Raw genomic sequence first — 13469 nt, forward strand, 5'->3', positions numbered from 1 at the left:
CTTATTAAATAAGTAGTAGATATTTTTCATGGTGATTTGGAACAACAAAAATAGCACGACCTGGATATTAAATATGTATAATCAAACATGCAACCTATTTATAAAGTAAAAGATCGGGTTCTGCCTCATTAAAATCTGGGCCTGTGCAATTGCTGCTGGGGCTTTTTGTTTGTTTTGCTGTAATTATTTGATAGAGTAGGACTGCAACTCCATCTAACAACTCTAGCTGAAGATTTACAAGAGGCAAATTTCTCTACAATGATAACGGGGGCACATTTATCCATTCTACGTTTTGAGAAGGCCAGAAGTAGCTACTAGAGAAACTTACTGACCAAAAGATAGAAAGGATCCATTTCAGATTCCCATCTTAAAATCTTCCTAAATTTTAGAAGGAAATTTTCTGGTAGTAGCAGTTTAAAACACAAGTAAACAGGGGCACCTGGGTGGCTCTGTCAGTTAAGCGACCAACTTTGGCTCAGGTCATGATCTCAGTTTGTGAGTTTGAGCCCCACGTCAGCCTTGCTACTGTAAGCGTGGAACATGCTTGGGATTCTCTATCTCCCTCTCCCTCTGCCCTTATCCCATTTGTGCTTGCTCTTTCAAAATTAAGTAAACATTTAAAAAAAAGACTAATATAAGAAGAAGCAATCAGGAAACATGACAGAGCTTCACAAAATAACAAATGTGATTGTCAAAATAAAATATGTTAAGACTAAATAGTAAGTTGGGTGGAGCAAAATCCAAGTTGGTGATCTCAATAGTTGAGTTCAGACATCATCACAGCACAGAAAACAAAAATGAAAAGAGAGAAAAGATCATCAATGGGAAGATACCCAGGGAGTCCCTTTCTACTTTATTAAGGGAAAGACTATATAACTAATAATAATAATAAAAAAATAAACTTTCACCAAGCCAAGGAAAGTCACAAGCCCTAAAAATAAACAAGCCCTCCAAGTGAGGAAAAAGATGAATGAAAAAAAAAGATCCATACCTAGACACAACATTGTGAAGTTTCAGAAGTCTTTAGATAAAAAGAAAATTCTAGTGGATTCTAAAGAAAATAAGTAGATTACCTGCAAGGAATAAGAATCAGACTGACATCAGACTTCTCATTACTACACTGAATGCTAGAAGAAGTAACAATGCCTGCAATTTTCTAAGGGAAATTTATTTGAATGTATAATGTCTTTGTTCTGCCCAATTCCCAATGGAGGACCAATAAAGGTTGTTTTTTTTTTAACGCTTATTTATTTATTTTGAGAGAGAGAGCATGAGCAGGGGAGAGGCAGAGAGTGGAGGAGAGAGAGAATCCCAAGCAGGCTCTGTGCTGTCAGTGCAGAGCCTAACATGAGGCTCAATCTGATGATGTGAGATCTTGCCCAGGGCCAGAATCAAGAGCTGGATACCTTAACTGACTGAGCCAGCCAGGCACCCCAAAGGCATTTTTAAATATGTAAGAACTAAGAAATCTTAACATCCAAGAGGCAGTATGAATAGTTTTTTCGAGGAGGTATAATAGCAATACCAAAAAACAAAAACAAAAACAAACAAAACACAACAACAACAAACCTTGAAAGGAAAGAGAATGACAAGACAATCAAAAACCAGTGGCATCTGAATATGAACCAGAAGGAGTAAAAGAAGCTGAAAATTAAAAGAGTCACCACTGGAGCTTGACACTCAAGATCAACTATTCTGAGCAACAAGATTTTCAGTGACACAGGATTAACCTTCCTTCAAAATGGATCTCAATTACATGGCCTAGTTCTTGCTATTTGGGGTAGGGTGGGGCTTAAATTTATAAAAGTCTTCAGAGCAATAGCAAAAAAGTTTAATTTTATTAAAGGAAAAAATGTAAATGACATAAACCTTGACAATGTAGAAATGATAAAAATCAGAAGTTGAAGCAGGAAAGGGAAGTGAGAGGTAGTAAAAATGCTCTTGATTCCTCCTGGGAGATGTAACATGCATTACAAAGTGATAAAGCAGGAAAGAAAGTTCAAGTGTGACTATGTTAGGTAGTCACAAGTGTGACTATGTTAGGTAATGAAATAGTGACTATTCTTGATCAAAAATGGCCAAATAAGAAAATGCCTCTCTTCCCTTCCCAAATGCAAGAAAACTAAAGGAAATGAAAAGCTCTAAGGTCATAGTATGAAAGAGAACAAAATGGAGAGGAATTATAAGAACATGAGGGATTTCCAAAAGCTTGTGGAAAATGGATAAGGTCGAACTGATAAATTAAACTGGAATGAAAGGAACTTCCATCTAGAATTCATGGAAAGGGAGTTGCCATAAGAGGAAGGAGCAGAACATCCAAGGTCTGAGACCAGGTGTGAAATGGTGCAGGAGTGAGGAAACTGGTAAAACACAAAACTGACGAAAGGTCTCACCCCGGCCCCAAATTCCAATCCCTATTCCTGTACCCAGAGTGACATTCAGCCACATATTATCTCTAAGCACCACCCCCTCCCCAAAGCTGTGGGGTTCCATGCTAGAGAAATTAATTGAACTCTCTGAAGAGAACTAGGAAAGTTAACACAAAGCTCCCCTCATTGTGATAGTTGGGAGACATCTAGGATAAAAAAGCACCTCTCTACCCTTTCTATCTAATTAGACAAGTTCCTGGATCCATAGAACTGCCCAACTGCCTCCTTATGCAGCCGCTACACCCTCAGCCTTCAACGTGAATGGGTAGAATAGGTGAACTGAAGTGCAATCACAGGATACAAAAAAAAAAAAAAAAAAAGAGAGCAAAATAAACTCTCAAAAAACATATCGGACAGTGGAGGAAACATATCAGAGGAGGCAGAAAATTCCAACAACAGGTTGTGAGTTTAAATGAATCTTCAGTAAGTATTCTCAGATTTTTACCTTTTTATTAACATATAAAACACAAAAAATTAGATTATTAGTGTACAGTTCAATGTAATATCACAAAGCAAATATACTCATTAACTACCCCCTAGATTGCCCATGTTTTAAAAAATATGTATATTACCAGAACCTCAGCAGCCCCTTCCGTGCACACTTCTGGTCACTATCCCCTCTCTTTTCTACAAAGGAGTCTGACTGCCAACACCAGAGATCTGTTCAGTCTGTGTTTGAATTTTACATAACTGCAAGCCTACGATACATATGTTCCTAGCCTCTCTCACTCTATACTGTGTTCATGAGTTTCATTCATGTGTCTGTGAAAAAGACACATATTGTCCTGCCCTCATGGAGCTTATTCTTGAGTGTGTAGACATACTCAACAATAAGCAAGTAAGCAAAACAACAACATATCTATGAGACACACAATAGTAGGGCTTTTTTGATAAAGAGAAACCAGGTAGCTCCTTTAGACTGGATGAGCAGAAAAGCCTCTCTGAAAAAGTGACATTTAAGCTGAGATGTAGCGAGAAAGAGCCAATCATGTTAAGGATAAATCCATAGACAAGAAGTACTTAACACAGAATGTATAAAAACATATATCTCTCTCCCTCTCCTTTCTTCTCTTCCCCTTTATCTTTCTCTTGTTCTACACACACACATATCAATAAGAAAAAGAGCCAAAATATTTAAAGATGTGGGCCAGAGAAAAGTTAGTGCACAAAACATATTTAATAAATATATCTGATATCTAAATATCTAATAATAAATATATGGCATGTGCTCAACTTCATTAGTAGTCAATAAAATTAGCAACTTTAACCACCAGAAAGGCTAAAAACCAAACAAACAAGAACACTACACAATTGATTGTACCAAGCATTGGGAAAGATGGGAGTACAAGTCTCATATGTTACCGGCAGGACTGTAAATTGACAGAACCATTTCAGAACATTGTTTGCCAATATCTTCTAAAGTTGAATTCAAGAACACCTTGTGACCTGGAAAGTTCATTTCTACTTATATATCCAACAAAAATTGTCATAAGTGCACCAAAACATGTTTTTAAAAATGTTTATATTAACACTGTTTATAAAAGACAAAAACTAGAAATACTCAAATGACCAGCAACAGAGAATGAATAAGCTGTGGTCTATCAACATGATGGAATGAATACTAGACTAGTAAGAATGAACAAGCTACTGCTGCCCATAGCTTAATAAAAAGGCTATCGCCAAAATCCCTCTTTTGTTCTCCCTGGACGTGGGTCTTCAGCCTCCTGCCCTTAGCTGAATTGGGAGCCTCTGCCCCCTACTCTGTGTATCCTGGCTCTGGGTCAGGGAAAAACTACATAGCCTTTCTTCCTTTGCACACTTGCTAGCAGCTGGTAAGGTCTTCACACTCTGATTCTTCAGTTTTCTGCCTGGTGACAATGACATTAAGTAGTTGAGGTGGGGTGGCAGTGGTGCAGACAGTCCATGTCAGGACAGCCTGTGTCCTTCACCATTATGTCCTAACACCAATTATGTTAGGTGTGTACTCAACATCACATAATGCCTGATGCAGAAAGAAGTTCAATAAATATTTGTTGAATAAATGAATAAATGTTCAATCATTATTGTCCCTATAGATCCCACTTGGGATCTATTGAAATCTAATTGCTTAAAGCAATTTATACAATGCATTATTTGTATAAAGGGTTGAATTCAGTAGTCTTTCAGGTAGTCAGAATTGGCATTTACCATGTTGTTTTGTTAATTTTGCACACATCCACACCCAATTTTATTTTTTTTTACTTTCAGTTGTCTTTTCAAATTTAGATATAGGATGGGCAGCTTGCTTTTCCAAGAATGAATTAAATCTGATTTTATTTGGTTTGCAATTATAGATGAAAGCTTCCTAGAACTCAGTTTAGGAGGGTGCTCCCAGACCCTTAAACTCAGAAAGTTTAACTAAGAACTTGGAGAAACCGTTACTCCCACAGGACTTTCTTGTTGCCTAAATTTTATCCTTCCCTTTTTGTGTAAGGCAGACTAAGGGTTAGACATACTGAGGGTCAGAGTAAGTTCAAAGAAAGAAATAGACCAGAAAATACCATTGTAGAGTAGATTTAAATGAAGATGAACTAATTAATAACTAAATGGTATGGCTTGCTGGTCCCTTGGTCAGATGGCAATTTGCCCATAGAGCTTTAACAAGAATATCTAGCAGCTATTGTAGATTAAAAATGTATTATGTGCCAAGCAGCAGGTTAGCCCTTACCTAGATAAAGGAAGGATAAGTTGATTTTATCAGTGTACTAGATTGAGCCAGGAAAAATTCAGGTCTTATAATATAGAATAGATAATTCAGTAGCTGGTGCTCTGGTGGTGTAAACTAAATCAGAACGACTGGTTTTACCTTGTCCTTGCTAAAATTACTTTTCCATAATATTGGCTGTTAGAAGATCCTGAAATTCTAAGGAATCTCAAGAGACAAAAAGCTGAATGTAAGATTCAACACCTGCCTTTTTAGTTGCTCATCACTATCCTGAGTGGGAAAGACAAATACAGTTGCCCCTTGAACAACACAGAAATTAGGGGTGCTGATACCCCACACAGTCAAAAATCCATGTATATCTTAACTCCCCCAAAACTTAACTACTAACAGCCTACTATTGACCAGAAACCTTACTAATAACACAACCAATGAACACACATTTTGTATGCTGTATTATATACATACACATATATTCTTATAATCAAGTAAGTTAGACAAAAAAAAATGTTATTAAGAAAATCGTAAGGGAGCTCTTGGATGGCTCAGTCAGTTAAGCATCCAACTCTTGATTTCCACATAGTTCATGATCTCAAGTTTTGTGAGACTGAACCCCATGTTGGGCTCCATGATAAGTGTGGAGCCTGGTTGGGATTCTCTTTCTCTCTCTCTCTCTCTCTCTCTCTCTGCTCCTCCCCAACAGGCACACTCTTTCTCTCTCTAAATGAATAAACATCAAAAAAAAAAAAAAAAAAAGAACATCATAAAAAAAATGTTTATAGCTCAGTACTACATTTACAAAAAAAAAAAAAAAAAGAATCTGCTTCTAAGTGGACTCAGATCAAACCCATGTTGCTCATGAGTGAACTGTAAATAATTCAGTCCGGAATGCTAAGTTCAAAGCATTGTGGGAACCTGGGCCCATCCAAGGAGTAATGTCTAAACTGAGTTGTTGAAGGAAAAATAGGAGTCCAGAAGGAAGACTTCTCCCAGACAGAGGGACTGGCACATGCCAATGACTAGCTGTGGGAAATGGCATCCTGCATTAGGGGAACTGAAAGCAATTCAATATTGGCTACAGCACAGTGTGTGTGGGCATGGCAAGACTTGAGGTTGAGAAGTGAACACGGCCCAGACCATGAAAAATTAGTAAGCCAAGCTAGGCCGTTTGGAATTTACCCTGTGGACCATGGGGAGCCAGTGAAGAATTTAAAGCCAGGGAGTAATTGATCAGATTTGTGTTGGGAAAAATCATTTTTGAGGGAGTAAGACTGGGCATGGGGTGGGTAGTGGTTGCAAAGAGGCTGTGGTGATGGTGATGGTCTCATGAGCCAAATTAGAAGAAATAGGAATGAAGAAAATAAGAAAATCAAGCAGATAGGGAAATGAGAAGAAATTAAAGATGACTCCCAGGTTCCCAGAAGAGAATATTGCTCTTTGCAATATATGATCAGGGATGCTTTCAAGTTAGTAAAGACACATTCATTTGTTTTTCAAGACTCTGAATTCTATTAATTACAATTATAGTGTTATTAATACCATCAGGGGGCTTGGCCATAGTTTAGAAGAATCTCTACACTCCAGTTTCTTGTAGCTGGGGAATTTATAGGCTTCCTAGTTCATTTTGTCTAAGGAGAAAGAGGACTTGAAAGGAAGTTGAGCAGAGGCACCAACTGATTACAGTCTAGGGGGAGGACCAAGGGGAGGAAAATTAGATGTTGGTCAACCTGAAGACTAGAGCCTCCTGGCAAGGAAGCGAAGGGGAAATTGAAGAGAACAGAATGATTAATGATAATGTGATGGTGCCGAGTGAGACGCCGCAGATGGGTAGAGGTTCCCAAAAGGATGTGAGTCCAGGGTAGAGCCGATAGTCAGATTTGACAGGATGGGTTGCTTGGCTAAGAAAGTTACTGAACAGCATGGAAACCCTGATCTTCTACTTTAGTAAGTTGGCTCAGAAATACTGCAGGTATGAGCAAAACTGCTTCCTATTTGCTGTTAGCAAATTGAGCAAGACAGCTTGAATATCCTCTTCATCTAGCTCTAGACAGAGCCTACCTGTCTCCTATGTAAGCCCGCAGGCCCTATCCTAAATGGGTGTTTTGCAGGCTGAGCATTAAATAGGAGTAGGATTGTTAACTAATTCTGAGCCAGCTGAGAGGTTCAGAAGGGAGATGTACAGAGGAAGAGCACCCAGGAATGAACGAACGAACACACACACACACACACACACACACACACACCAACAGACACACACACACACACACACACACCACTGTTTATAAGCCTGCTGCCTGGACGCCTACTGTTTTCTTCTGGAAAAAGGACTAGACCAAGTGAAGCCAGAAGCTTCCTTTTGCCTAGAAGTGGTGCCCTGAGATCTGAAGAAGTTCTCCAGTTGGGCTTTAGAAATCCCCACAGGCCTGAGGAAGTATCTTACTCTATCTTCAAGTGCTCTGTGAGAGTTTTTAAATTTGGGGTTTCCACTTCAATAATGATTCTAAAAATTTATATAAGCATATTTTGGGTTAAATTCATGACCTCCTTAAAATCAGTACTGCCCTGTAATGCAGCACTGTCTTTGTTTCTACTTTCTAGTCATGTTAGTGGCAAGTTGTCATGAACTAATGAAAGAAAAGGGGAAGAAAGATGGGAAAAGTATGCGACAGAAGTGATTCTCCACATGGAGTACTACTAAGTACTCCAGTAATGCTGGTGTACTGACAGAATACTAAAGTACAGGAAGTAGCTAAATAGGTAATATTTCAAATGCTAAGATAATTCTAAGGCAGTCAGGAAAAAAAAAAAAAGCTGCACCCTGCTTTAACCAATGACATGACAAATCTATCTTGGTCAGAAATGCCCCCCGGGAGAACTCAGGGGACACAAGAGAAAAGGTAAAATACTCAGTAAGGTGGCTGCTGGTGCAGGCTAAAAGCATCAGAGGCTAGAATGAGGAGAAGGGAGGAAGCCAAAGTTCAGGATGGAACAGAAGGAGGAGAGAAAAGGTGCTAGGGAAGTCTTCAAGGCATGAAAAGAACTTCATCGGAAAGAAAGTCCCTCAGGGGCACCTGGGTGGCTCAGTCAGTTAAGCGCCTGACTCTTGGTCATGTTTGAGCCCCACATCAGGCTCTATGCTGACAGCACAGAGCCTGCCTGGGATTCTCTCTCTGCTCCTCTTCTGCTCTTCTCTCAAAAAAAAAAAAAAAAAAACAAAAACAAACAAACAAAAAACCTTAAAAACAGTTTTTTAATTAAAAAAAAGTCCCCCAGGAAGGTAATTTATTTTCCCTCCTGAGTTCCTGCATTTGTAATGGTTTTGTTGTGCTGTGCATTCCATATGCCTAGATTTGAATTCTTTTCTCACAATAAATTATGAAGGCCAAGGTAACCTTTTTTTTTTTTTTTTAAAGGCTAGAAGTCTTTTCTTATTAGTCAGGTTCTGCTTTTGTAATGAGCAGCATAAATCTTAATGGCATTCCCAGGACAGCACTCAATTTATGTATTTACTCACTAAACAATTACTGAGTATCTATTCTGTGCTGGCCACTAGGATACAGTAGAGAACAAAAGTGGCAAGGTCCCTGTCCCCATGTAGCTATCTACAGTCTAGTAATTTAATGAATGGTCAACACCTCTGGACCATGCGTAAGGTATAAAATTCCTCCCTTTTCTGGCAGTGCACTTATTCTTCAAATAAAAATAGTAAAACATCAAAAAACATTGAACAGATGCCAATGTACTCATTAAGTGGGTCCTCTAGCACCTCTTTGTTAAAGTGTGGCTCGTGTTCCCAGCACAAGTAACAGCAGTACCAAGGAGCTTCTTAGAAATGCAGAAGCCAGGTCTACCCCAGACACGCCCAGTCAGAATCCACATTCCAATTCCCATATGATCCACATGCACATCAATGTTTGAAAAGCATGGTTCTCTTAAAACATTTTTTAAGAGAAATAGCTGCCTTTTATTCAGGTAGATAAATCTGCAAATGTTTTATAGGTATTATTTAGAAACAGTTATTATTCATATTTGATCATGGTTTCTTTGGAAGAGCTCTATTTCAATGGGTCTCAGGCTGGCCAAGAAAAGTGTGTCTGGTGAATAGTCTAAAAATAAATTCTCAAGTTCCCTTTATAACTTCTGCATTTCTCATACTTAAGTTTTTAACTTTTACTTCCAAAGGGCCTATTGAAGGGAAAAATGTCGATTGCTGTGAGCTACCTTAAAAACTTTCTGAAAATTTAACCTTGGAACTCACATGTTTAAAATATTTACTAACATTTTTTAAAATAATAATCATAAATCTAATTATCAATAAAACTTCACAGTTTAAGTATTTAAAAATTAAGAACATAGCTATCGTAAGTTTTCTACCAATTATATTAAAGATATGTATTCCTTATTATCAACTACAAAGACAATCAAAGAAGTTAATGAGAACTTCATGTAGCTATATATTTATGTGCATTTGTGTGTGATGTGTGTGTGTGTTGGGGGGTGTGTAATGGGGGAGGGCTGTGTGTGTGTGTGTGTGTGTGTGTGTGTGTGTGTACACACACCCACAGAAAGAGAAAGAGAACTTGTTTGACAAACAGTGTTAAATAAAACTATTTCAGGACTCTCCCTGTTGCACATTCAAACAAGGAAAGTAAGAATTGTTTGGAAAACATTTTATCAGTTCTGATTCCTTCCTATTTTAGTATCTCACTCTTCTGCCTCAGGGCTTCCCTACATGTCCAACTAACAGCAAGGCCCTTCCTTCTCACTGGTTATCTAAATCTCTGATTACCCAAGGTGTTTTCTACTTCCTTCTTTTCTGGACTTCTTCACACTTCTAAACCAACACTTTAATATATTCAACCTAGCATCTTTTCATTGCTAAAATTTTGAGCTCTAAAAGGCCAAACTTAAATTGTAGATACAAGAAAATTCTGACCACATAATAGGTGTTCAATAAATACTCATTAGTTGATTGGTCAACTATGTAAAACTCACATTAAATGAAAAAGAATAAGAAATGTCTTCATGTTACTCAATTTAAATGAAGCTTAAAATGATTAGAATTAATAAGATTCACAATGGACACCTGGCCTAAGGTTAAGAAATTTAGGGGTTTCACAGTATTTGGTTACTCTTTTTTTGTTGTTGTTCAGTTTCCCCTTAAAATTAGCTAAAGAACTAAAACAATTTAGGAAAGGTTCTTTTCAAAGTGTACCCACAAATCTTGTCAGTATTAGTAACAACCTTATGAGCACAAACAAATGGGAGCTATAAATAAAAGGAACATAATCAGAATTCGCAGGCACATGACAGAAGACATAAGAAGTTATGTCTAAGAAGACATAGCTCAACTTGAAACTTTGTCTACACATGACTCTATGGTCGACCTCGAAAAACCCACAATTAATTTTTAAAATTTCCCATCCTCTGTTGTCTTTCTGATAGTTTATGCATCTTTTGTGAAACCTTCAAAGTCCACTAAAAGTCCCATCTCCTCCATCCAAACTTCCTTTTACTTCCACTGAAAACCATGACCCTTCTCTTCCACAAACTGCACTTAAACTGAGATTTTGAACTACCTTAAAGGGTATTTCTTCTCATAAATGCTCCATGTGTATGTCTTCTCTCACCAACTGGATTTTAAAAATGTTTTGATACAGGCACACAAGAAAAATGCACTAATCAAATAATAATTCTGGATATAGTGCCTAAAGAAGAGGGATTATTTGCTCAGATTTAGGAGTTCACAATTCACAACAAAAGTGGAAGACTGGGAAATATTGGATAAAAATAATGAATTATTTGTATTTCAGATGAAGTTAGTCAGCATCCACTTAAGATGCATGTGTTTGAACACCCCATCTTCAATTTGAAGCATCAGCTCTAAGGCAAAGGCAATGATCTCCATTGGCAGAACAGACCCAGAGAGTCCAATAAATTTAGCTCAAAGTTATACTTTTCCAAAATAAAATGACAAATCCTTTAACATTGGCCAGTCCTCATAAACCATAAAACAGCCGTCAGTCTATCAAACATGGTGGGAGAATTTTTAAAGTTCCTGGAATGAATGTCATTCTGGGTAGATTATTTTTTTCTGGTCCTGTGGGAAAACAGCACAAAACCTAATTTTATTAGAAAATTGTAATGTTCCAAATTACATCACAGTCAACTCATCCTCAGGACTCAGACATAGTCCCATGCACCTCACCGCCCCACCTCCCTTCCCCAGTTCCCAGTGATAGGGAAAAAAAAAAAAAAAAAAAAGAACTTCACCCAAGTTGTGCTGACGTCAATGGGGTGTTTGCGTGCAAAGACAGTTTTGTGGATGGACTGAAGGCAGTGGTGTTGTAACTTTTCTTAAGGCCCCAATTATTCAAAGAAACCTCCTTTCTAAAGGGAAGTGTCAGAAAATCCAGAACTCTATTTCAAGGAAAGAGCAGCAAGTAAATCTCAAAATAATGAATAATAATAATGAAATAAATCTCAAAATAATGAATGTGTCTCAAGATATGTTCTTAAACTGAAAGTTTATATTCATATCTTGGCAATGTCCTAAACCTCATAGTAATAGAAAATGGTAATCATACTTCCTTAGAAAGAAAAAAGACTAAAAATATGTATATATAAATAAGAACAGAATCACAAAGATCCACAATTCCATATACTTGGAACATTTCTTTGTTTCTTCAGCACTTATGCCAAATACCATTTACAAATCTAAGTTTTCAGAGTTTTTGACTCATCAGAAAATTAGTGCTGGAGATTCAGATATCCACAGAGTGCCACTTGTTCAAAATAGTAAATTAGCATTTCTTAAGAAATGAAATATCACATGTTACTCTTTGTACTACATCATGGGGTGTGGTGAGTTTCTTAAAAAAAAATTGAAGAGAGATTCTTGCTCGCAAACATTTACAATCTACTGAGTTACAGGTACATATTCTGCCTTCTTGTTAACAGGCATTTGAATACAGGTTTTATATGCAGCGCGCAATACTTGAATAAAGCTTTAAACATCAGTTGGTCAATAAAGATAATGAAGTCTGCAGCCAATCCGAGTGCTTTCTAAAAAGGATCAGCAGAGGTTAAGGGGCATCTGGGGGCAGGGGTGAGTTGTACTCAAGGAAACATTTGGCCAATCCTTAATGGTCTATTTTCTGCACTCTACCCCCTCACAGATACAGACTGGGAAGCCATCTCTGTGACTTGGAACTTGTTTATAAAGCTGTACCAACTGTAAGTTGAAAATCAGAGCAGACTTCTTTTTCAATTTCTATATGAAAAGGAATCCTTTCATTCCAGGAAAGACAGTGTTACCCAGATGAATCACAAAATTGTTGCTTTGACACACTTCAGATTTGTGGTTGTTAAAACAACTTTCAAATAGAAAATGCTGTCTAATTGTCAGGTAGCTTGTTCCGCCGAGTCTTTTTTACATGCAGGGTACAGATCAGCTGACATGTTATTTCAATTCATTTCAGTTCCATACACCATGTGTAAAAATCTGTTCACAAGACTGAAGTGATACAAAAAAGGAAGACAGAGTCTCCACCCCCATCTCGCCAGTGGACTCACTTCTACCTAGAACCATGTTTCTGCCCTCAAGCAGCAGGGACACAGACACAGCCACTATAACTTTGCCCTCTATAGCTTGCTTTTTTCACCCATAAAAATCCCATAGGAGGGGGCTCTTGATAATGGGGGAGGCTATGGATGTATGGGATCAGGGAACCTAAGGGAAATCTCTACATTTAGCTCAATTTTACTGCAAACCTAAAACTGCTCTAAATATACAAAATCGATTTTTTTAAATGCCATTAGATGAGCTAAGGGCTTTATTCAACATTTGAATTGTACTACTTTTGTCTTAAATGATTAGCCTCCCCTGTAGAGGTATTGTCTTTTCTCTGAACTCTGAGAGCATTTTACCTAGGACTCTCATGCGACATCCACAGTTTCTACCTCTCCTGATGGTTGTTTTCGAGTAAGTGATAGGTTTATCTGTTGTCTATCTCCTCCAATAGAATATAAGCTACAATTTGGGCAGGGGTTTTGTGTGCTTCATCATCAGAGGTCTGGAGCTTAGCACAGTGCCTGGGACTGGGGAGATTCTCCAAGAGTTCACTACTGTCTGGCAAAGTGAATGAATTAATTAATGGAAAGTGAACTACAGATCCACCCTTCCAGACTCTGCTCATTTTCTGAGGTAGGGTGTATTTTAATTACTCTCTGTAACCTGCAAAATACACAAAAAATATCATATGCTTGCACGTATAGGAGGATTAGGAGGAACTTGACGGAGGAACAAGGGGGAGAAGAAGGGGGGAAATGGTGGGGGA

The sequence above is a fragment of the Hyaena hyaena genome, unplaced genomic scaffold, assembly GCF_003009895.1.
Source record: "Hyaena hyaena isolate Hyena2069 unplaced genomic scaffold, ASM300989v1 scaffold_123, whole genome shotgun sequence".
NCBI lineage: Eukaryota > Metazoa > Chordata > Mammalia > Carnivora > Hyaenidae > Hyaena > Hyaena hyaena.